At 48.2% G+C, this 25,598-nt stretch overlaps 1 pseudogene; it reads left to right on the forward strand.

Moving 5' to 3' along the window:
- LOC136115879 (dynein axonemal heavy chain 9-like) overlaps window positions 1–25,598 on the forward strand; it is a 301,218-nt pseudogene that overhangs the window by 38,115 nt on the left and 237,505 nt on the right.

Below are 25,598 nucleotides of genomic sequence, written 5' to 3' on the forward strand. Positions count from 1 at the left end.
TGTTGGGATTCCTGTGCTGTAGCAGGAGGGGAGGAGTGCACTCACATGAGGCTGGTAGCCTTTCCACGGTGTGGGAGCATCTCCTGCTGCTGCAGCCAGGGAAACTTGGTACTTCACCTGGACATGGGAGAGAGAGATTTATGAGGTTTTCCAAGGGGAATTAAATCCCATGAAAATGGTTGGTCCTAGACATTGCCTCCTGCATGGAGCACTTTATCCACAACCCCTTTGGGATACAGTGACAAGAAGGCAAGTGCCTGTTTGCAGACTAGTTTCAGGCAAGTCAGTGGAAGAGCCATTCTGGAATGGTGGAGGGGTCCCTGTCTCCACTGGACAGAAGGTTTTCCCCTCAACCCAAAGACAGCACCCAGAGGATGGAGACCTTTAGCACAAAATCCATGTTTTACCATGAGCATGTTTGTGTTGCTTTTTAGGACTCCAAACGCTTTGAAGGGATTGATGCGGACTTTAAAGAACTGGCCTATGAAACTCAGAAAACCCCAAATGTGGTTGAGGCCACCAATAAACCAGGTCTGTCCCAACAGCTGGAGGACATTCAGAGTAGGTAGGTACAACTTCAGTCCCAGGATTTTGTCAGAGACTGGGATCAGCTCTAATAAGTTGGTTTAACCTGTGCTCCAAGGCTTTCCTTCTGGACTGTGCGTTCTTTGCATTCACACATTGAGTCTTTTTATTCATGATCCATCACCCTGAAGCCCCCAAGGTGGATTCTGGCTTTGCGTATGTGCAAACTCTTATCTTGAATATTGATTTGCACACATACAAAGCTAGGCACTCAGTTGGTTTTAATAACATGTGGCCTCACTGCCACCCCAAATTTGGTGTCTTAAATATCTATTTAGCAGTCCAAGCAGGGATATCTGCAGCAGAGCTGATCCCATGTGCTTTAATTAACAAAATTATCTTTGTGTGTGTACCCTTCACAGATGGTATAACTAAACTCCCTGAGAAAGACCTTAATGTCCAGAGATGGATACAGTTCTCACCTAACATATGAGCTACTCTACCTGGAACACACCTAACAAGTTAACGTGATAGCTGTTGTGTCAGTAATAACTATCCATTTAAAATAGAGATCTAATTTTACTTCCTAAACAGATAAGGCCCGTGTTCCCCACAGAGGACTAACTGCATGTTATTTATGAACTTTGAAAGCTCAGCAGCAGTTTAACATGTAAACACTGAGAGATTCATTTTAGAACGGAGCAAACAAGTTTCTTTTCAGGCTTCACAAGCACAAAAAGCTGAGTAGGTTTGAATCAGACTTTAAAATGTGCTCATTAGAATAAAAGCAGTTTTGGAAACTTTCATCCTAGTGTGAAATCACCTGTGGCAGTTGAGAGCTTGTCTAAAACAGTAAGTCAGACTGCAAAGCCTTTCTAGCCTCTTCTTCCACCTGTGTTTCTGCTTTTTGGTGAGGATTCTCTGACTCTTTGTCTGTTTGACCCTTGGGAGTGGAGAGAGATCTATGAGTTACTATGTGCTTTGTTATCTATTTGGAAAATGCTGTAAAGGAGCAGCCTGCAGGCTCAGCTCATGTCTGGCATTTCCCCATGGGAGGGGAGAATCTGCTCGCTAACCCAAACTGTAGCACGACACATTAAAGGATATTCACCCGCCTGTCCTGGGCTCTGTTTTTCTGCTCTTCTCCCCAGGTTGTCCCTGTGTGAGAAGGCTTTGGCTGAATATTTGGACATGAAAAGATTGGCCTTTCCCAGATTTTACTTTGTTTCTTCAGCAGATTGATTGGATATTCTTTCCAATGGCACCACCCCACAGCTGGTAAGCCTTGCACTATGTCACCTTCACATTTTCCAGCTGTCAGTAATGTCAGGGTGGAAGATGCTGTCTAGGGACTCAGCTGTAGCTTATCCTTTCTTGAGTGCCTTTTCTCCCACCCTCACTTGGATTAACAATAACTCTTTCACTGCTGGCCTTCATCTGTCGTCTCTGAAAGGCAATGCGCACACCGTATGTTGTCCCATCTGTCCCTGGTGATGCTTGCAGATGGTTCTGAAAGCACTGCACAGAGCAGAGCTATGTTCTTGATACCATAAAAACAGTGGGTTTGTTTCTGCTGGGATACAGTGAGGTTGGGGGAAACCATTTCTTGAGGATCTCAGCCAAAACTTGTTGCTGAGCTTGGTTCCCCAAGCTGGGATGCCAGCAAACAGCATCTGTTGTTGAAAGAGCCACAGACCGGTCATTCAAATGTGACAGTGTTGACAACCGAGGGCTTGGAGACGTCTCTGTTTTTAGGCAGAGGAGACATCTGCTAGTCAGCCACTTCTTCCTTCCCCCATGCAAAGGTCTTTGGGATGGCCTGTTTGCAGGGGAAGAGCAGAACACAGCCTGGAAGAGGTAAGACAGCTGGTGGTCAGACAGTGGCTGTGGCCAAGGCAGGACTTCCTTGGGTTGCCACCCACCCCTGCACAGCTCTGCTTGGCCTTGTTTGGGACGCATCTTTTATTCAGAGGTTGGTGCATAAAACCAGTCAAAACGTTCACAGCAAAAGGCGAGTGTTGGATGATGAACAAAGTCCTAATTCTGTCTTTTGGTAGCGAGTATTTTCACTTTCTTCAGGCTTTCCACCATTTTCAGTATTGATGTGAGCACAGGAATGGAGCAGGTTTGCATGTGTATTTGGAAATGCTGTTGTTTCCCTCTAACCTTTAACGCTGCTTCTATCTGTGTCTGCTGCTGGGTGATTTCAGCCCACAGAGTATCATAAATACATAGTTGATTGATATTTAAAATGAAGAGGAAAAAAAAAACACAGGAAGCAAAGATACTGTGTTGAAATGCTCTGTTGAGTAAGAAGAAATTCCTGGTGTTTTCTGTTATTCAAAAGTATTTGCAGTAAAATCAAAGTAAATGTCAAGCAGTATCATACATAGATACACTCTCAGCCTTCCCAATGTAGTTTCAAAGTCTGATGATTCCTAAAGGAGGATTAAATACACAATGACATTATCCTCGTGAACTGGGTGCTGAACTTGTGCAGATTCAGGTGCGTTCGGGCTCTGGCAGCAGGATCGCAGCAAGTGCTGGGGTTGTGTCCGAACCCTCCAGACTGGACAGGGTCTGGGAAGGGGCAGCTGGGGATTTGTGACCAGAAGCTTCTACATGTAAGAAAAAGTTTCTACGGTTTACTTACGGTTTGAAAAGAGATAAGCTTATGGCCTCAAGATACGCTTAATGGCCTCAAGTTGTGCCAGGGGAGGTTCAGATTGGATATTGTAAAAAAATTCTTCCCAGAAAGGGCTGTGGGGCATGGGAACAGGCTGCCCAGGGCAGTGCTGGAGTCACCATCCCTGGAGGGGTTTAAAAGGCATTTAGACGAGGTTCTTAGGGACATGGATTAGTGCCAGAGCTAGGGTATGGCTGGACTTGATCCTGAGGGTTTCTTCCACCCAAAATGATTCTGTGATCTGGGGGGATGCTGAGTGCCCTGTGCTTCTCAGAGTCACTTAGCACCTCCCAGGGTTTGGCCCTGCTTGTATGTGTGTGAGAAGCTGCGTCCACTTGCAGCACAGCTCATGAGAGGGAGGGTTGTAGTTCTTTGTGAGTCAGTGAGTCAGAATTAGATGGACAAATCCACCTCCACCCTTCCTTCTCTGAAAGCATCAGAGCATTGGGCATCTCACGCAGAATCCCAGAATGTCAGGGTTGGAAGGGACCTGGAAAGCTCATCCAGTGCAATCCCCCCATGGAGCAGGAACACCCAGCTGAGGTTCCACAGGAAGGGGTCCAGGGGGTTTGAATGTCTGCAGAGAAGGAGACTCCACAACCTCCCTGGGCAGCCTGGGCCAGGCTCTGCCACCCTCACCATGAAGAAGTTTCTTCTCAAATTTAAGTGAAACCTCCTGTGTTCCAGTTTGAACCCATTCCCCCTTGTCCTATCACTGGTTGTCACCGAGGAGAGCCTGGCTCCATCCTCCTGACACTCCCCCTTTATATATCTGTAAACATGAATGAGTCCCCCCTCAGTCTCCTCTTCTCCAGCTCCAGAGCCCCAGCTCCCTCAGCCTTTCCTCACACGGGAGATGCTCCACTCCCTTCAGCATCTTGGTGGCTGCGCTGGACTCTCTCCAGCAGTTCCCTGTCCTTCTGGAGCTGAGGGGCCACAACTGGACACAATATTCCAGGTGTGGTCTCCCCAGGGCAGAGCAGAGGGGCAGGAGAGCCTCTCTGACCTACTGACCACCCCCTTCTAACCCACCCCAGGTACCATTGGCCTTCCTGGCCACAAGGGCCCAGTGCTGGCTCATGGTCACCCTGCTGTCCCCAGGACCCCCAGGTCCCTTTCCCTCATTTCTCATCTCCCCTATGGGAGTTTTTCTACCTCTCTGCTGTAATTGAGAGAGGCAGCTCCTGTCTGGGACTGCTTTGGGAGCTTCCCCTTTCTGTGGGGACGTCAATCCTAGGAGAATCTCACCTTCATTGGCGTGGGGCGCGCAGTGATGCAGTTGTGTGTTACGCAGTGGTCTGGAAGAAGTGCTGGTGACCTGCTCAGCTCCCAGCAGGCAGATGCTGATGTTGAGAGCCCACAGCATCTCCCTGTTGGCTTTGCAGACTCAGATGGAGGTGAACAGGAAAGAACTGAATTATTCTTTTCCTTCTGGAAGAGTGCTTTTGGTGAACATGGTTGTTCTATAGGAGGTCTGGGCTGTTTATCATAGGTCTTAGGCAGAAATAAAGATCTTTCTTCTCCATGAAAGAGAATTTAGGATATTTCACTAGCACAAAATCAGTTTCTAGTAGTGGAAAAACAGGAAAGTTCATAGTGAAGAAAACTCCACGTTGTGCTGAGAATAGGATGAGGTGGAGAAATGGCTACAGACTTCTCATCACTACATGTAGGGAAATTTGGGGTAGGAGTCATGAGGTGTTTCAATGTTTTCTATGCTTTTGCTCTGTATGGAAGATTTCCCAATGGAGAAACATGATTTATTAAGGCATGTCTGTTTTCTAAATTACGTAGAAATAGGTGGAAGTATTACAAGAGACAGCAAGAGGCTTTTGTTGGCAGTATGTTGGCCACATTTGAGAAGATGTGGTGCTACCTAAATATCCAAGATATTTTGTTAACATGATTTTGCTTGTGACATGTATAGTGATCTTCATTCCGCTCGTCCTATCTCGGTTGCTTTATTTACACAACCCGTTTTGCAGGTGCAACGTCATCTTTCCAAACTCTTTGACAGCTTGGCCAGGATGAAATTCCAGCTGGACTCTGAGCAAAAGCCAACCAAGGTTGGCCTGGGAATGTACAGTAGAGAGGAGGAGTACGTCAGCTTCAGCGAGCCCTGGGACTGCAGTGGGCAGGTGAGAGGGAAGTCCTTGTCTATCAAAACTGTCCGGTGGAGTCTGCTCCCCTGCCCCTCGTGTGAGATCCCTTGCCAAGACGTCATAGAGCTTCACTGCTCTCCCTTGGCGCATGAGAAAAGCTGGAAGAGGTGGTGATTTAGTACCTCCTTACACCACAACCTTTCGTGTCACTCTGGATAGGTCCTCACTAAGGGGGGACGTGGATGTCGCAGTCCACTGTGAGAGAAAGAGCTGTGCCACTTTTCTGACTAGGTTTTCAATTTGATTTTTTCTAAGACCTTTTGAAGGTTAGTCTTAAAGCTTGCTACAAATATCCTCGGTGAGGGAGGGGATGCAGACTGAAAAGAGACTAAGCTATTCCATAGTACCTCTGCACGGGTGTGTTTGGCAGGAGAAGGCCTTTTACCTGTTTCTCAAGTCTTCATTATTTCATACCACGAGTGAAAGTATGAAATGTAAGAATCAAGCTACTGCTCAGCTTATCTATCCTGGTAGTTTCACCTTTCTGCATGGTCTGTTACAGGAAGCTAAAGTACGTAATACCGGCTACTGAGCTCCCCAGCAATGGAGCTTGCTGCGTTCAGTCTGTCTTCTTGTTGAGGGCTTTGCCTGTGAAATATGAAATTCAGCAGGAATTGTGTTCCCAAGTTTGGCAGCATCTTTCTTCTGCTGCTGGCAGACTGCCCACATCCCACCAGGGATTCTGTCATGGCCTGGAGGTGGAACACACCTGACCAAATTATTCATTGACGGAGTTCATTTTGGTTCCTCCTGTAGCTAGAGTTCAAGAAAAAAATCTGTCTTCTGTTCTTGGTGTCTGGAAGTAGATGCTAATCCTACAGTACCAGAATTAGCCAAATCTACCCAGTCTGAAGGAGGCTGTGAGGTTTGGTTAACTCATAGAATGTCCTGAGCTGGAAGGGACCCACCAGGATCATGGAGTCCAAGTCCTGTCCCTGCAGTGACAACCCCACAGGTCACCCCGTGTGTCTGAGGACGTTGCCCAGTCTCTCCTTGAACACTGTCAGGTTGGGGCTGTGACACCTCCCTGGGAGCCTGTTCAGTGTCCAGCACCTCTGGGTGAAGAACCTTTCCCTCATGTCCAGTCTAAAGAGAACTGAGATGCTTGCCTCATTTCCTATCTTCACTAATTACCAAAGGCACTTAAGAAGAGCAAATGTGTTACTGGGATTTAATCTCTTTTCCAGGTTGAAGTCTGGCTCAGTCATGTACTAGACAGCATGAGGGCTACTGTGAGAGATGAGATGACAGAAGCCGTCATGGCTTATGAGGAAAAACCAAGGGAACAATGGCTCTTTGACTATCCTGCCCAGGTATCTGCCACTGCTTCTTATCACCACTCAGGCTGGCTCGTGGAAAGGTAGCTCTTGGGTTCCCCATCAGTCCTGCCCTTCCCTTCTTTCAGCAGCTGTGGACAGGCATGTTTCTGGCCTCCACCTTGCTATCCAGGAGAGAGGGAGGATGAGTTGTCCTTTATCCTGGCGGTCTCCTGATGGAGTTTTCAGGCTGAGCTCCATGCTCTGGTTGGGGCTCTTGGTTGGGTGACAGAGCCCAGGGGCTTGGGCAGTGCAGTCTGTACAGCCAGAGCAGTGAGAGGTGCAGCAGGAAGGCAAAGTGGTGAGGCCTGATAAGAGTGAAGAGCCCCTCAGATGCACCTCTGACAACCTCGTGGTCTCCAACTCTTCCTCCTCTGCTGTGTCAGGCATGTGAAAGGTGCTGATTTACTTAAAACTAGCTGCTAAATGTGTCTATCACTGATATGGTGTTTTAAATGAATGTCATGGAGCAGATCCTTGTTGTACTGTCTGCTGTGACTACTGTATGAAAAAATACTTAATTTCATGTCACGGATGTTTCATCCTTGATCTCCCTGTGGATCCGACACTCTTGAACATAAGGAAGCTTTGGTATTTTCCCTGATACTGAACCAGCCTATTTCCCTAGGTGGCGCTTTGCTGCACCCAGATCTGGTGGACAGCCGAGGTTGGGATTGCCTTTGCCAGGGTGGAGGAAGGCTACGAGAATGCGATGAAGGAATAGCACAAGAAGCAAGTGACCCAGCTGAACACCCTCGTTACCATGCTGATCGGGCAGCTCTCCAAGGGCGACAGACAGAAAATCATGACCATTTGCACCATCGACGTGCATGCTCGGGATGTGGTGGCAAAGATGATAGCACAGAAGGTTGGTGTTGGCAGTTCAGCACAGTTCTGTGGGTGCTGGAGAGGGGGCTTCAGGGGGCCCAACCACTGGCCATTCAGATCACTGCCGGTCTCAGTGGGAGGCGTATGACTAAATTTATTTCTACAATGTTTGTAGTAAGTGTGCAGAAAGCCCCTGTAAGCCTGCAGAGCTGTGCTGTGTCATGGCCCTGCAACACCAACTTGTAGTTGCTGCAGATTCACACCAGGAGTGAGAGCGCGGCACTGCGTCCTGGTGCCAAGACATGTGCTGGTGGATGATGGTGGTGTGTTGGGAGGCTGCTGGACTCAGTCTCAGTTTTGACTTTAGAAAGTAAGAAAAAGCATTCAAGCTTTGTTCTTTGTAGCGTCCTTTGTCTGGTGTGGGGCCACAGGGACTTATGTGGGACTCCCTTCTCCTGCAACACCTCTCCCACACTACTCCCCTGTCCCTGACACCATGCCAAGTGTTTAGCCTTGCAGGTGGGTGGGAAGATGCCCTGAATGTATTGGGTTGTGGCTCTTCCCTCATCTGTGTCATCTCAGAGGCAGCCAGGCTGCTCACAGGGTTTCTGTCTTCAAGGCTCAGCTGGGCTCAGTGGTGCCTCGGTCCAGCCTGGGGTGAAGTGATGCATCTGGACCTGCCTGCTGGTTGTGCAGAGAGCGCTGGCCATGCCTGTCTTTGTCCACCTGTCCCCAGTCTGTTTCCTTGGTGCTGTCTGCAACCTCTTCCTTGTCTAGATGGCCTCTGCTCCTTCTCTCACTCTGGTTGCGTTATGAGACCTTCTTCATGACTTGCTGCTTCTTAAATCTATTCAGGAGTCTTTTTGTAAGGCTCTTTCTCTTGGCCATTAATTTTTTCCTCTCCCACCAATGTGGTCACTAATTTGGTTCCCCCCCTTTACTGATGGGAGAGGGGGAGGTGACATTTCTCACCGCATTGCAAGGAGGCGGCCTTCCTCACCACACCTGCCTTGCAGTGAGGACCAGTCATCCCCCATGAAAATTTTATAGCAGTCGCTATTTTGGCCCCCGAGCTGCATGTGTCTGGCATCCCCGGCCTTCCTGTGATGGTGTTTGTGGGTGTGTTGCAGGTGGACAATGCCCAGGCCTTCATTTGGCTGTCACAGCTCCGGCACAGATGGTCAGATGAGGAACGGCACTGCTTTGCCAACATCTGTGACGCCCAGTTCCTGTACTCCTATGAATACCTTGGCAATACCCCTCGGCTTGTGATCACTCCGCTGACCGACAGGTAAGTCCCTGGGACACAATGTCATAGCTGGGCTTTGCCACACAGGTAGAGAGAGAGATGCCAACCAAAGATGGATTTAGTTCAGACACCTGTATCCCTCTTGTTCTGTCTCCATGTCCCAGCACTCCAGTGGTCGAGCTCTAACTCTTATCTGGTTTTTGGTGGTACCCTCTGGGGAATTTGTACATCAGATCCCTGGGTGGGATTCAGCTCACACATTAAAACACTTGTGGGTGTCTTCCTGTGCACAAGATGTCCACAGTCCATAAAGCTGGTGAGTCTAGAGAGCTTTCATCCCATCTTGAAGCAGACATCTACCTGGTTGCCTCAGTGGGGACACCTAGGGTTACTTGAGATACTCTGTGTTGTCCCACCTGGCTTCCAGCTGCCAATCCAGAAGTGTAAAAGTCTCCTATGGACCCCTTGTCATATCTCTCCACCCTATGTGACATTTCAGCAACCAAGAGCATCTCAGGTGGCTCTAGTCACCTGTGTTAGCCAGCTGCGTCAAGCCCCCAGGTATCATCAGGTTTTGTTGGCTATATTGACTACACCTCTGTGGCTTATACAGGTAGTATAGATACTCACATGTGGACACCACCCCAGTGTCCATCATCAACATGATGGAGAAACTTTGGGACTTGCTGCAGCTTTGAGTTGGGTTCACTCATAGGCCACCTGAGCAGGTTTCTGTCAGTGACAGGTCTTCCAGAAAAGCTGTCCTTTTCTCATACTGCCTGAGATGTGCCCAATATCCATGAGTTGTATGAGGATCCAGAGAGAACACAAGCTGGACATGAAGAGGTTTGGGCAGACCTTGGTGGAAGATGAGTATCTCTTGGAGAAAACAGAGCTGAGCAGAGGTGGTAATTAATGCCAAGAAGGCTTTCAGCTCAGACATGACCCCTGCTCACGTACAGCTTTTCAGAGGAGAGGCTCTGCTGAGTGCAATGCTCTAGTGCTATTGCCCTGCAGCCCACAGTTGACCTATTGGACATATTTCCTTTTTTCATTCATCATTCACTGTGACAGATGTTACATCACCCTGACCCAGTCACTGCACCTGACCATGAGCGGAGCACCTGCAGGCCCTGCGGGCACTGGCAAGACGGAGACTACGAAAGATTTGGGGCGAGCCCTGGGCATCATGGTGTACGTGTTTAACTGCTCCGAGCAGATGGACTACAAGGTATGGCTCCCACCTCGGCTGCAGTGCGGTCACATGGGGCTGGGGATGCTCAGGGCCCGAGCAAACCTGAAGGATGAGAGTAATCCAATGGTACCTGGGGTGCATTAGGAGAGGTATGACCAGCAGGTCAAGGGAGGTTGTTCCTTCCGCTCTGCTCTGCCCTGGTGATGCCACATCTGGAGTTGTGTCCAGTTCTGGGCTCCCCAGTTTAAGAAGGAATAACTGCACAGAGTCCAGCAGTGGGCTACAAAGATGCTGAGGGGTCTGGAGCTTCTTTCTTGTGAGGAGAGACTGAGAGAGCTGGAGCTGTTGAGCTGGAGAAGAGAAGCTGAGAGGGATCTGATCAATGGGATCAATATCTCAGGGTGGCTGTCAGAGGATGGAGCAGACTCTGTTCAGTGGTGCCCAACGCCAGGGTGAGGGGCAACGGGCACAGACTGAAACACAGGAGGCTCCATCTGAACATGAGCAGAAACTTGTTTGCTGGGAGGTGCCAGAGCCTGGCCCAGGCTGCCCAGAGCGGGTGTGGAGTCTCCTTCTCTGAGACATTGAAACCCGCCTGGACCCACCTGTGTGATCTGCTCTGTGACCCTGCGTGAGCAGGGCTTGGACTGGGGGATCTGCAGAGGTCCCTTCAGCCCCACCAGGCTGGGATTCTGTGATCACCTCTCTCCAAATCCCTGCTACACTCCTTTAAGCTGAATGCCTTTTCCTTCTCCTCCCGTTCCTTCTCTAAGATTTGCACAAGGTTCTTCAGGAGGCAGAGACCCGAACTATCTTCTCTGCCTCATTATGCATTTCCCTTCCTTTCTGGAGTTAGATTTCATGTGTAATTCTTCAAAAATGTTGGTCTGTTCAGTTGAGACCAAGGCTGTGCTGATAGTTGGACCCTGGTCGTTTCTTCTCGGCGTGCTCGCGACCTGGCAGCCCCTGGCACGGGGAGGGACCTGTCCTGGTTTTCTCAGGATCCTCTCCCAGAATAAACCCAAAACATAGTGAACCTTCAGCCGCTACAGAGCACTGAATCATTAGGCTGAGTCTTGCTCTCTGCCAGTCTGGCACGGTACAGTGATTTTGGTAGCCTCGGATCATATTTCATTTAGCTTATGGGCTCTCCCAGGAAACGGGACCATCAGTAATTCAGCACAAGTGACCTTTAAATGAAACTGGTGCACAGATATATCGAGAAAGTGCAATTAGCAGATAAAGTGGCAAGCTGCGCAGAGCTATAAATATTATAATTGAGTTGTGCCTGCTGTTTCCATGCACTTTTCTAAATACCCACAATAGACTGTAAATTGCTATAAATAAACAGGCTGGGAAATCAAATCAATTTTTTGCTGGAGTTGATTCCATTTATGATTTCACTCTTGTAATCTTTGTTTTTGTTTTGTTTTTCCAGTCTTGTGGGAATATTTACAAAGGCCTTTCCCAGACGGGAGCCTGGGGCTGTTTTGATGAATTTAACAGGATCTCAGTTGAGGTCCTTTCTGTGGTTGCTGTACAGGTGAGTGGAGAAACACTCATAAATAAATACAAACAGAGCAGAGCCATTCTGCAGTCTTTGGAGCAAGGGTAAAAACGGCAATTGCATATTGCCGGTTTCAGTTCTGTGTATAGGCAGGTGTGGGATTAGATCTCAAGATTAATCACATGAATATCACAGCACTGCCAAGATGTCGCAGTTACGTGCTGCAAAGATATTTGTCACTTTTCTTGCCCCAGTTACAGCATTTGTGCCAAGACAATTCTTTGTAGCATCTTTTCCCAGACCACTACGCACCATGGCTCTGTACCTGTTCCTCCTCAGGAAAGCACTCGTGTCGTTAATCTGCTGTGAGATAATTGCAGCACATCGTTTCAAGACAGAGAAGCTGCCTTGACTTGCGGCTGCTCAGTCTGCAATGTAGGGAATAATTTTCACAGAGGGGAAGAGGGGTGTTTGGGGCAGATCCGCTGGACTTCTGGGGGTTCCTTATCACCCCTGGTCAGGCACAGGTTGTGTGTCATACTCAGGAAATGGGAATACATTCAGGATTAATTTTCTTAACCTGTCTCCAAAACTATATGGCTGTGGATTTAGTTCTGGTGTCTGTAACGACAGCTCTGCCAAGCGGCTTTGGAAGGTATTCCTGGCCAACTGGCACCATTCCTTGGAGGAATGTGTGCAGCCCCGTGGTGCTCCCAAAAGCCAGTGTCAGCTGGTGACACTCGGGAGCTGGAATCTGGGGCAGATCTGCGGCCCTTGCTGACGCGCTTGCCCAGGGTACCCTGACACCGTGGGATTAAACCTGGGACAGAGCTATTGGAGCGGTGCCCAGCTGGGCATGGGTGTTTCCCCTGGCGAATGGTTTCTCATCTCCTCTGTAGTTCAGCTGCTCAGTGCATTGTGTTGGTGAGTCTCGTGTGAAGCGCAGCAGCATCCCTGGAGAAGGGCTGGAAGGGAGACTGGCCTCCCCATCGTGCCAGAAAGTCCTGTGCTCTCGTGCTTATATATATAATCTGTCACTTCGCGTCCTCCTTCCCCTCCTCTTACCAGCCCATGAGGAAACCTGGCATTATTTTATACAGGGGAAGCCTTGGGGGGCTTCAGTGCAGAAAACTGAGGTGCCAAAGTGCCCAAGTTCTTCAGGATCCAACTGTCAGCTGAGTGCGTGTTTTAGGATCCTAATATCTGATTGAGGTGCTGAATTGTTCCTGGACTCCCTTTTGGGCTCAGTGTTATAGAAAGATATAAAGCTCAGAAGTTTCTACACTTCTGTAAATGTTTCGGTCAAAGACATTGTTCTTAACCCCTCCATGAACTCCTCATTCTTCTCATCTGTTTCACTCATAATTGGTACCTTATGTGGCATCCCAGAGAAGCCCCAGGCAGGTACAAGAGTTTATGTATCATTCCCTCTCAATTTCTCTTCCGTCAGGTCCTAGTTTAAAGTTGTCATTGAAAAAAAGTCTTTGAGGATCTTGAAATAAAAAGGGAAGCTGAACAAAAGAAGCCCAGGAATGACTCAACTGCTGATGGTTCCCTCGCTCCTGGCTGGAGCGTGGCAGCTGAAGAAAGCGGCACGGCCGTCATTCCATCATGGTGTCTCCTGGCTGCTATTAGGAGTGTTACCATGGCGATGTTTAATTGGCTGTCTTACTCATGCAGCTGATGTCGATATGGTTCCTTACAGGGAAAAATTCGATTAATTGCTTTACTTTGAGATGGCAAACAGTAGTGAGGTTAGAGCGGTGAATAGAGAGAGATTTGCCCCTCGCTGAGGTGCTGTTTGCAGAGAGGTGAACTCTTCGGAAGGAGAGGAATGAGCAGAACAAAGCTGCAATCAGGCAAATATAAAAAACAATATAATATTAGTGAGTGAAGGTGTTAGGAGAGGTTTTACAGCTTCTGCCTTCTGGTTTTGGTTTTAAATCAAACGTCTGATGTCCCAAAATCTTTAAAAGTGATATCAAGTGGTCAGTTTACAACTGAGCTGAGGCCAAGCTTATTGGGAGGTGCTACCCCTTCTCTGGGCCTGGTCAGGGAACGGAGCAGGCACAGGAGGGTTTTGGGATGTCCTGAAGAGCAACGCTGTGTGGGGAGAGGTGAGATGGGTAAAGGGAATAATGGGCCCATATTGTGATAGACTTTGGGGAGTGCGTTTGGGTGTTGGCTGTGTTGTGGATACCTGTACTGCCCTGTGTCTCTCTCACACATCAGACCTCTGCTGGGCTGGCTGGTTCAGAGATGGTGGAGCCTTTGGTGGTGTTTTTGCTGTGAGATGTGCTGAGCAGTGTCCCACAGGTGATGTCAAAAGCCAAGGTGAATGCAGGCAGTGCTGGGGACATTTCCCGCTCCTGAGTTGCTCTTCCTGACCCACGTTCATCATTGTCTCATGGAGCAAAGGTGTGAAGTCTTGCAACTCCTTTGCATTTTGACTTTCCACTCTCTTCAGCTCTTTTTTCTGCTTTGCCAGAGTTTGACTGAGATGGGAAATTGATATTGCCATGCTGATGTACTCCAAACAGTGTATAAAGCTTTATGCTGCCGGTAAAAAATAAAACAGTGATTAGCCCCATTTGTCACGAGGCCAAGAGTAACGAAGGAAGCACCGTTGTCTGATGTGTTTTTCATAAGTGAACGCTGATACTATAGTACTGTCTTGATTTCTAGGTGAAGAGCGTGCAGGATGCAATACGGGAGAAGAAGAAATCCTTCAATTTTCTTGGAGAAGACATCAACTTAGTACCATCAGTAGGCATTTTCATCACCATGAACCCTGGTTACGCAGGGCGAACAGAGCTACCTGAGAATTTAAAAGCTCTCTTCAGGTGAGTCCAGGTCAGGGTTTGTGACCTGGCAGAAACTGTCTTTTGGAACATCCAGGCTCGACCTCATGTCCTTGGGGAATTCACTTGCATAGGGCATTCGCAGGTAGTTTAAGCCTTGCACAACAGGCCTGGGTCTGGGCACGCACAGGCAGGGCAAAGGAGCTCTGTCCCTTGTCGTGGGGAAGGCAGAGGGTGACCTGGCTCGTAAAAGAAGGCCTAGAAGATGAAGCTGCAAATGCGCTGCCTGTAAGACCTGTAGTCAAGAAATACTTGTTCTGCAATGCCTCCTCACCTGTCATTTTAGGCCGTGTGCGATGGTTGTGCCAGACTTTGAGCTGATCTGTGAAATTATGTTGGTGGCTGAGGGATTCATCGAGGCCCGGGTGTTAGCCAGGAAGTTCATTACTCTCTACCAACTCTGCAAAGAGCTCCTGTCCAAGCAGGTGAGCCTGGTTCTGTGGCTGAGTGGTATGATGAATCTCCAAAATCAGCAGAAACATGGCACTGTGCTGCTCAGCTCCATGGCTAACGTTTCACAGCTTTTATTTAATGGCTGCATTTGCACTGGCTGCTGGGGGAGGAGAGGGTTGGTGATCATCGGAGCAATAAAATTTTCAGACTGCTTTACTGGAGCATCTGCAGGGACAAAAGCATTTGACCAGCTGCATTAATGGGAGACCTTTCAGTGAGTTTAAATGACACCGTGTTTGGGGTAGTATTCAGTGACCTTTTGCTTTCCAGTCTCTTCCTATTGATTCTCCTGCCTGCAAAGGGTTTATGGTGTCCCTCTCTGAGTTCAGCCTTAGGCTGGTTCCAGGTCTTGTTAGAGTTACTGTCAGTGCAAAGCAAATCAGATTTTTCCTTGTCATTATTTGTGTAGATCGAAGCTGGGTCCAGAGGAGACCTGAATCAGGATTCCTGATGATACAAACCTGATCTTGGCGGTGCCAGCATGAGGCTGGGTGGGATATGCTCTGTCGCAGAAACTTGGTGCTGTGCCTTGAGGGGCCTGGTGGAAGCCATGGCCTCCCACACAGAGCAGTCAGCTGTCGAGCTGTGCTCTGGAGGGTGTTAACAGGACAGAAATATGAACAGTTGTTTGTTGGCTTGAGAGTTCTTCTCATGCCGTTTTGTGGTACTTTTTCAGCAATGTCTTTACTGACCCCTTATTCCTGGACCTCCTCTGAGACCAAACAGGCTTGTCATCTTGTGATGGGCAGGGTGGAGAAACTTGGGTCTTTGGGGCCTCATAATGGACTCACAAGCCTTTCACCTTGGTGGCTCCTGCAGATGCAGGGGGCTGGCTGGCCTTGCTATAGGTGCTTTATGATTTAGGTGAAACAAATTGCTTTGGTCTCTGGAGTGCAAATCCTGCTGCTGTCTTACTGCCAACTGTGAGCCCATGTGATGGTCTGAACAGCTGAATTATTTGACTCTTTAATACTGTCCCTGACGGGAATCTCACCTACTGAGATGGAAACCAGGTCGCTCAGGCTGGAGAAGGTCTCTGGCCACAATGCAAATAACAGATTTAGATGTATTTTCATTGCTTACTAGTCTGGCAGTTTGGGAATGGTGGTTCTTCACCCTACATGGTACTGTCTAAGCATAAACTCATGCCTCTTTTTTTTTCTCCCTCTGGTGTAGGATCACTACGACTGGGGCTTGCGTGCCATTAAGTCAGTGCTGGTTGTTGCTGGCTCCCTCAAGCGAGATGGCCCAGAGCGACCCGAAGACCAGGTTCTGATGCGCTCTCTTCGTGACTTCAACATCCCCAAGATTGTGACGGATGATGTGCCGGTGTTTATGGGGCTGATTGGGGATCTATTCCCTGCACTGGATGTGCCTCGGAAGCGTGACCTGAATTTTGAGTCGTTTGTGAGGCAGGCTGTGCTGGACCTCCGGCTGCAGGCTGAGGACAACTTTGTGCTCAAAGTAAGACCAAGAGATCTTCTGCTACACCCACATCGCCATCAAATCATTTGGGTTTTCTCAAACAGCTTTGCTTCTACAAAGAGAGCTCTGCACAGCATTGTCCTTGCAGGCAGATCTCGCTGGAGGGCAGTCAGCTGTGCTGGGTCTGAGGCAGCTGCACCTGCTCCTGAAGTCAGCACTGGATCAGTCTCTGGGCTTCCAAAGGGGCCAACTTTTGTAGGCTCATGAAAGTGTAGCCCCTGGAGAGCAGGGCCTCATCAGGTGGTGGTTGTCAAGTATAAACAGCGCTGAAAGTTTATCTGCAGGCTGAGGATTTCACCCATTGTGATTAGAGTGGCTGGACCAAACTCAATTGTCAAATCTGCTTGTGTCTCAGGGTCACGTCTTTCTAAAGAGGTGGCCCAGTGGGACCTATTTTATAGACCTGAACTTCAGTTTGGCATCTTTGTCTAAAATTTGGGAGTGCTTTTCTCAGGTGGTGCAGCTGGAGGAGTTGCTGACGGTCCGGCACTCTGTCTGCGTGGTGGGTAACGCGGGCACGGGCAAGTCTCAGGTGATGAGATCCCTGAACAGGACTTACCAGATAATGAAGCGACGTCCTGTCTGGACAGACCTCAACCCCAAGGCAGTCACCAATGATGAGCTCTTTGGCATCATTAACCCAGCAACAAGAGAATGGAAAGACGGTAAATGTCATTTCATGTCTGAAATATGTAGATAAAGACGGGTATTTTTAATGAATTTCCCGAGCAGCAGCAGGGTGACTGGTTCTTCATGTGCAGGTCTGAGAGCCCAGGTGCTTGTCTGCTGCCTACAGCCACATGACAGTTTGTTGTTGAAAGGATACACAGGATGTTTTAGCTCTTTGATCTTCACATGGGAAATATAGCATAAGCCTACTTGATCCTATTGCCCTAAGAATAATTTTAATGCCCATTAATACCAACACTTACCAGTTCCTAAGTGGGGCAGGCAGTTTTTGGGAGTTGGCTGGACCAGTGATGGAAGAGATGTCCCTCCTGCACTGTGGTGTGCACTGGGACCCCAAAAAATGTCCCATCCCCAGGTTTTCATTGCTGATAGCACGCACAGCAGCCTTAACGTCAGTTTTTCCACTCAGTATGGCTGCCCGATCTCTGTAGCACACCAGCGTTTGCCAAGCTGTTGATCCTGCTTACTCCTGAGGAACATTTCAAACTTGCTGGAAGATTACAGAAAATCTGGAGTGGAAATGTTGGGTTGTGACTGATACATAAAGGCAGCTTCGATTTACGTGTGCGGCGGGTTTGGGAGGTGTGGGGGAGGTGAGGGAAGACATTACCATGAATCATCCACAGCAGCAGATGAGCTGCCACCCACCTCCCCTGGCCCCGCCATGGACCCTTCCCGACCCCCTGCTTTGCTCCAGTGCCAGGTTAATTTCTTTCTAATTGTCATTAGGGAGCCTAAATCAAAGTGGCAGAGGGACGTGCAGGGTACAGCCTGAACTGTGCAGACTGGCTGCAGCAGTGGCTGCAGATCGAGGGCAGCGGTGACACCGAACAGCAGGAGGGACATTTTACAGGTGACTGTCCAGTGGTTTCTGGCCTGCGATGGTTTAAATGAAATAGTGGCACTCCTCCCTGAGCTTTCAAGGCAGATATTTTCTGCAGTAACCATTCCTGAAAATGTTGTTTCATGTTGTCAAAGACCAGCAAGGCAATCTTCACCACAGCCTAGCAAGAGGTGACCTGTTCCCTTACAGATCAGCCCCTGCTTTTCCGCTCCCCAGTTTTATCCTGTCACATTATCAGAAGTTGAAAAGGTCCTACATGTTAGGTGGTAAAAGGTCCCGTATGGGAATCCCAAAAGTGTTCTTTGCAGAACAAAACTCTTCTTTTAAACCCCAAGAGAGCCGTGTGCTGTGGATGCACAAGGTCAGGACAGAGGCGCTTTCCTCTCCCCGCTGCCGCGGTGTATCCGAGGGAAGCCCTGATGCCCTGAGACAGCAACTGTTTCTGATGCTAATAATGTCGGAGTGGTTCCCAAGGCGTGTGTCCAACACGTAAGGAACTGGCTGGAGGCAGAGGCGCTGAAGAGTTATTTTTGTTGACCCAGTCTCGGGATCACACACCTGTTCCAGGTGAGCCGTTCTGCGTTTGCTGAGCACAAGCTTTGTCTTCAGTCAGATGGTGCCACCAGCTGTTCCTGATCTGGATCACAAAGAAATAGCTTGTCCTGGAGAAAAAAAGAAAAAAAAAAAGAGTTCTTGTCACAATTCACTGGAAGAGAGGCTTTTTTTTAATGTTTGCCTGATGTTTTTTCATGAAGACCAGCATCTCCCGAGGTATTTTCACATGTAGAGGAGAGCAATAGTTTTGTGGAGTTTTCATTTGCTCTGCAGTGCTGCTGCTCTATTCCCAGCCTTCGTGGTCTTCTTAACATTCATTATTCACTCCCCTTGAGACTCTGTATCCTCTCTCTCCTTGATTTTACCAACATTTTGTTCTGTCATTCAATGTCATTCTGTGCTTGTTCTCCCCTCAGTCTCACTAAAGCCATGACCCAGCGTTTAATGCATCTTGATTGCCCTGATATACTTTGAGCCACAAAAAAATATTTATAAGGATTTCCTAGGCATATTCAGGTGGTTTTCTCTGCATTGTATAACTCATGCCGCCTTTTGCCTTTGAGTAGCTACTCTACATTTTTCTTATCCCTTATGATTCTCGGTGGGAATGAAGCTCGTGCGTAGGTCTGCAATCATTTTCAGTAGTGATAACTGATAACCCTTTTTTCACTTTAAAGCAAACTAGAACCGTATTGTGATATAGTAATATTTACGTATAGGCACATAGAGTTTTGCATGTTTGAGAGGAAAGCATTAATTAGAGTAATTTTTACTGTGTTGCTGGAGAAAACCGTTAGAGCAGGTGTCAAGTTCAGTGTTCATCACCATCTTCCTGTCACCCTCCCAGGCCTGTTTTCATCAATCATGCGAGAGCTGGCCAACATCACGCATGACGGTCCCAAGTGGATGGTACTAGATGGAGATATTGATCCAATGTGGATTGAGTCTCTTAATACTGTGATGGATGATAATAAGGTAATGAATATAAGTTAAAGAAGGAGATATTCTTTGACTGCATGGCATGGTTCAGCCTAAAAATGCAGATGCTGAAATAACACCTCCTAGAATAATGCGGTTGTGTTTCTTCAGATACACCAAACAATATCACATATAGAAAATGGTGCATGAGGGGAAATAGCTCAAATCATGGTTTCATTGTAATTTCCCTTCCTGGAACTGGGCTCATGGATAATCACAGATGTCCTGATTGTAACTCCAGGCCCTTCAAAAATAGGGTGGGGTCATAATTCCACACCTTTTTCCGCCGCTCGAAGGGAGTGCTGTTCCTTTGAGTCATGGAAGACAGTTCTCCTACCTGCTGGAAATCAGCTGCATTCCCTCAAGGAACTGTGCTGGCAGCAACCAAGCTTTTTAGTGCAAAGTGCTGAATGCTTTTCGTTCCTGTTCCTGGGGAAGATGTCATTCTGTCTGTCTGTCTGCCCAATGCAGGTGCTGACCCTGGCGAGCAATGAGAGAATCCCTCTGAACCCAACGATGCGGTTGGTGTTTGAGATCAGCCACCTGCGCACAGCCACCCCAGCAACCGTGTCCCGAGCGGGTGAGTCCTGGCCTGAGCTCCGCACTGGGATTTGCCGTGAACCCAGGAGGATCTAGTGCCATTAACCAGTCTTCTGTTGGCCAACTTGACTCCTGTTGCAAGTACCCAACCTGAGATCACAGCGGCCGTGGGTGGACAGGGCAGGTTTCTGACAGACAAACTGAGGATCCTGACCCCAAATGCACATGTGGAGCTGTCATCATCCTGGAGATTTACCCAGAGCACTCTGACTGTTGGTGGGTGATCATGGCTTCAGCGTTGCTGAGTGCTCCTGTTGTGCAAAGCCCTTTGGATGGACTTTATGAGGAGAAGGACAGTATCTGTCTCAAAGAGTTCTTGATCTTCTGAAGAAGTGCATGAAGTATGGGAGAAGGGAATGGAGGTGTCCCCTAGTTTTACACATGGGGAAATGGGGCCCAGAGCAATGAAACTGCTCAGACAAGACAATGTTCTGAATTTAGGGCAAGGTCATGAAAAGCGCCGTGGTTTCAAGGGTGAAGTTTCTTCACTGTTCATGTTTCTACTCTGCAGTGGGGCAGGAAAAGGGGGCAGGTAATGGGACGTCCCATCATATTTGATAGGGTTTTAGTTGTGTGAAAGTACCTGGTAAACTCTGCTGGAAGAAAGGAACAGTTTCTGCTATGTCTTTACTATATGTCCTCTCTTACCCTGGGCCTAAAGGGATCCTGTACATCAACCCGTCGGATCGGGGCTGGAATCCTCCAGTGAGCAGCTGGATCGACAGGCGAGAGATCCAGTCCGAAAGAGCCAACCTGACCATTTTGTTTGATAAGTACCTGCCCATTTGCCTGGACACCCTCAGAACAAGGTACCATCTGATGAGTGATTGTGTCACCCGTGGTGAGGGCATGGGGACACCTGCCACTGTCCAGCCCAGCTGTGCTGCGCTGGGTTGTGCTGCACATGATCCTCCTTGCCCCTGGAAGCCCTGAGCATCATTGGCTTAAGCTCAGAGAACCAGCAGGGCGAGGTGGGCAAAGTGACGCTCCTGCCTGTATCGTGTTGGTCAGATCTGGTTTTCATCTGATTTTGATTTGATTTTTATTGTATTTCCTGTATCAACTCTCTATCTCTTGGAAAATAATTCCGGCAGATCCCAAAGAGAAAGCTTTTCAGCCTCCTGATGTGTCAGGCTAGACCTGAGCCCACTCCACAAGTTATTTTTCATTAAGAACTTGGGTATTTGGAAGGGTCCTAGTGCTTCTTGGCTTGCTTTGGCTTTAAAGCAGTGTCCACAGGGAAGTCATGTGGTTCTTGCTTATCATCATGTGAAACCATTCTCTTTCTCATACTGTGGTGAGGACTGGCCAAAGTAGAGTCCCAGAAAACTTAAGGGAGCATCTCCCATCCTCTACTTGCTTCCTATAGTTGCACTTTCCTTTAAAAACAAAAGAAAAATCAGTGAGCATGGGAGATGTCAGCCAAAAGGGGGATGTGTCAGAAGGGTCTGGAATCAGGACTTAAACATTGTGCTAGGGAACTTCTCTCTGTGGGACCAAGTTGGTTTTGACTGTTGGTAGCAAAGTCAATCGGACGTTTCCCATTCTGTTTGCTGAACATTGTCTCAGAGCGTGAAATCCACGGGATTAGCTGCAGGCAACCCTGAGCTGAGTGTTTTGGTAGCTTGCTTAATTCAGAAATCGTAGAACCAACCTTTCAAATAGCTATAATTACTTTATGGAGGACTTCAGTGCAGCTACAATATTAGTTTGGAATTCTGTAAGTGTAGCTTAAATGAATGTAAAATGGCAAGATGAAAGGGTTTATTTTATTACTCCTCTATTTGACCGCTTTTGAACTCATCGTGCTCGCAGGAAATCATTGCCTTTAGCAAGTCTTCCATTCTGCTTCTTTCAAGAAGATCAAAGTTTTAAAATGCTTGAAACTTCTGATTATTGTTATTACTTGTATATGTGCCGGTGCCAGCGGGTCTGAGTGTGAGAGTGGGTGTTCTCTTTATTGTACCTGGGAATAGGACACGTACCGCTGACAAGCAGAATGCCAGTATTCTGAAAGAGCATTTCTAGTCTTCCTGGGTTGTGATGGACGTATTGCTTTCTAATTTCCATCCCTTAGATTTAAGAAGATTATTCCCATTCCTGAACAGAGTATGGTTCAGATGTTGTGCTACCTCCTTGAATGTCTCCTGGCAGAGGAGAACACACCTCCTGACTGTCCCAAGGAGCTTTATGAACTTTACTTTGTCTTTGCTGCCGTCTGGGCCTTTGGTGGATCAATGTTTCGAGATCAGGTAAGACGGAAGATGCCTCTTCAGCATCTTTCACACAGTTTGTTTGTGTGGTTTGGTGTTGTTTTGATTTCTTCATACTTTCTGAAACATAGTGCTATGCCAGTAATGCTGTTTTCCTGGGGCTCTCATATAGGTGATAATAAACTAGAAACACAACAATTCCTTTTACGAAAGGCCTCGTTATCCAGGGTGTAACACCACCGGAGAACAGCTGAGGGGTCAGTGGTAAAGGTGGAGGGATGTTTGCTTATGCAGATGCATTTCACTGGGGAGAAACATAAGGTTAACTTATAGAAGCCTGTGGATGTGCATAATGTGATCAAATTAAGACTGATTTATCAGATGGATGTATCAGTGGAGCAGTCTTTCAGCCTTCTGACTGCACAGGTAGACGTGCTACATAACACAAACCAGCCGGTGTTTTGTCACCAGGGCAGAGCAGAGCCGGAGGAACAACCTCCCTTGACCTGCTGGTCATACTTTTCCTAAGGCACCCCAGGTGCCATTGACTTTCGTGGCCACAGGGGCACACCTACTCTTGGGTGGTTGCATCCCCTAGTCAGAGGACGCCTTATCCTCAGATCTAAAGTGTGTAGTCCTGATGTCTGGGTCTGCCCACACTGCACTGCTGTCAAGGGCTTGGAGATCCACGTCTGATCTCCGCTGGGCTTGTGTCAAACTCTGTGTTGTCTGGACTATGCGGGAGGTCTCTCCACGAATGTAACACCAGACACCCCTCCCCAGCTCGGGTGGAGGCACTGCCGTTCTTGATGGCTGCTCAAGCGCTCCCAGGGGTCTCTTTGTGTGTTTTCATGTACCTTAACGCCAGACCTAGAGTGTCTGCTGGTCTCTTCAGATTTGCTCCATGCCAAGGATCAGATGCTTCAGGAAGTGCTGAACAACACAGCTCAAGCTCAGCTGGGTGCTCACTTGGTGCCATCACACCTTGTGACCATTGAATGACCTGTGCGAGACCAGCTTCCTTGGTCCTTGTGGAGCCTCCATTTCCCATGTGCCAGCTGGGAAATACTCAGCCTTAGTGTTGCCAGTCTAGGATGACTTAAAGAAACAAAACAAAACACAATAAAGCCTGGGAAGCACTACTTGTCTTTGCTTCAGCAGTACAAGCGCAAGTATGCTGGTGTGCGGTGCTGTGGCAGCTGGCCGCTGTGTTCCCCGTGCCGCACAGTCAGTCTCGGGTGCATCAGGCCGGGCTCCTGCCTGCGGTAGTGGCTCTGGGTGGGCTGCAGGAGCAGCTGCAGGCACAGCGACCCTCCGGGAGGCTCCGCCGGGAGCCTGGCTGTGCGTTACTGCCCGCGATGCTCTGTAAATGTCAGAGCTGAGAGTGCGAGGATACAGCAGTCCGAGCAATGGGGAGCCTGATGAAAAATGATCCAATATAAAATCTGTTTATTGCTTTCCACCGAAGGTGCCCTTCGCGCTGACCTTTCGCGGCCGAAATGTCAGGAGAAACAGTCTGGGAGGCTTCCCACTACTCGGTGCTTGTTGGTGGGTAGTGGGGCCCCTGTATAAAACCAGATGATAGATTTGCCATTTCCTGGCTCTGAAATTAGCGGTAATCCATATGGGGTTTTTATTAAGGAAGTGGTTTGAATTCCACACCGTTCTGGCAATAGAGCTGGGGCTGGAGTGGCTCCGTTTAACCGCGGGGCCAGGGAGGGCGGGCAGCGCGGCACAGCGCGCTTGCAGGCGGTTTGGCTGTGCGGGGTAAGGGCACCCTTGTGGGAAAGCTTTTAGCAGCCACGCACGTCCCGCTCCACTGCGGGCGACTCTGCTGCCGCTGCTGAGGAGTTATAACAACAGGAGAACGGAGAATTACAGGGATTCTGCCTCTCTGAATAGCATGAGTCTGCAAAATCGTGGATACTATTAATGTGTTTTTCAAATCCACTGGTCTTTTGAGGGACTGTGGCTCAGGAGGCTTTATGGAGGACACTTGGTTCAGTTCAGCAACAAACCCAGGTTTCCTTATGGAGGCCGAGCAGCCTATGGACAATGTGTTGGTGACCCCACATTGTATGGCTATGGGGAGGAGAGACCCGCAGACACCCCAGGAACAAACTGTGCTGTTAAAACGGGCTAAATGATGCGTCCGGTATTTCACAAACATCTTTCTCACAGCAATTTTCCTCTCCTCCTCCCCTCCACCTCTCTCCAGTTCCCATTGTCCACATGGGAAGGTGTTTGGGCAGAATGGCTGGCCCAATGTCATACAGGAGACCTAGGGCAGAGGAGGGGACTAAGCACATTTTGTGAGTCCTGACCCAGCATCTAAAGCAAAACTGTCACCCCAGTTGAAAAAATTCAGATGCTCCAAAATCTCCATGTGCAGAAAGATACAATGGGGAAAAGCAAGGAAACGGGTGCTTTGAGGGGAATGTGGCAGCGCAGAATCACGGCGGGGTCAAAGGGGCAGACCCTCGCTGCTGCTTTGGTACGCTGGTGTCTGCAGTCCTGCTTGTCTGAAACGTTGTGGCTTGAAAAGAAGCCAGAAGACAACAACTCACTCTGAATAGAGTGGTGTGATTGATGAGGAAAGGCTTTGGTATGCATGCTGTGACTGACCATGAGCACAGATGTAGACGGATGTTGTGTCCTTGTCTGTTGGAAGAAGTAGGCACCAAGAATCAATCAAGTGGTCTGTTTAGTCATAGGCACGTATTTCTCTTTTTCAAATTGATCCATCTATCTAGTCTCAGACATACCAAGAGTGATCAACACAGAGGATGAATTATTTAGATGAATAAATAGGACTGATGAGCAGAAATGAAGAAAATGAAAAATTAGGCTTAATAGCAGGAAAAATGATAAGAACTTTATGCTGTGGAATATATTTTAAGGACTAATCCCGCTCTGGTGGACTGGGATAGATAACATTCTCCATTACTAATTAATTGATCCAGATTAGTGTATTTTCTCCACTTTTTGTCTTATAGCTTGTGGACTACAGAGTGGAGTTCAGCAAGTGGTGGGTGGCAGAATTCAAGACTATCAAGTTTCCCTCTCAGGGCACAGTCTTTGACTTCTACATTGATCCAGAAACGAAGAAGTTTGAACCTTGGTCTAAACTTATTCCTCAGTTTGAATTTGATCCAGAAATGCCCTTACAGGTATGTGAACCTTGCACGTGTTTTGTCTGGGAAGAGCACATGCATTTTAGTGACTGTATGCAGGCATTTCAATTGAAGTCTCATTCGAGGTCAAGCACTTCATAATAAGAATGGCATTCCGTCCTGGTTTTGTTAAAAACAAGTTTCTCTTTTAGTGAATTTGCCTGTCAGGTAAAACCTTCATATCAGCTGCGTTTTCCTGGAGAACCAGATCCATGTTTTGGTAAACATAGCAATGGAATGTGAGGTTATTGATAAGGACAGATTCGCATCTCGCGAGA

Source organism: Patagioenas fasciata, chromosome 36 (assembly GCF_037038585.1).
Source record: "Patagioenas fasciata isolate bPatFas1 chromosome 36, bPatFas1.hap1, whole genome shotgun sequence".
In the NCBI taxonomy this organism is placed as follows: domain Eukaryota; kingdom Metazoa; phylum Chordata; class Aves; order Columbiformes; family Columbidae; genus Patagioenas; species Patagioenas fasciata.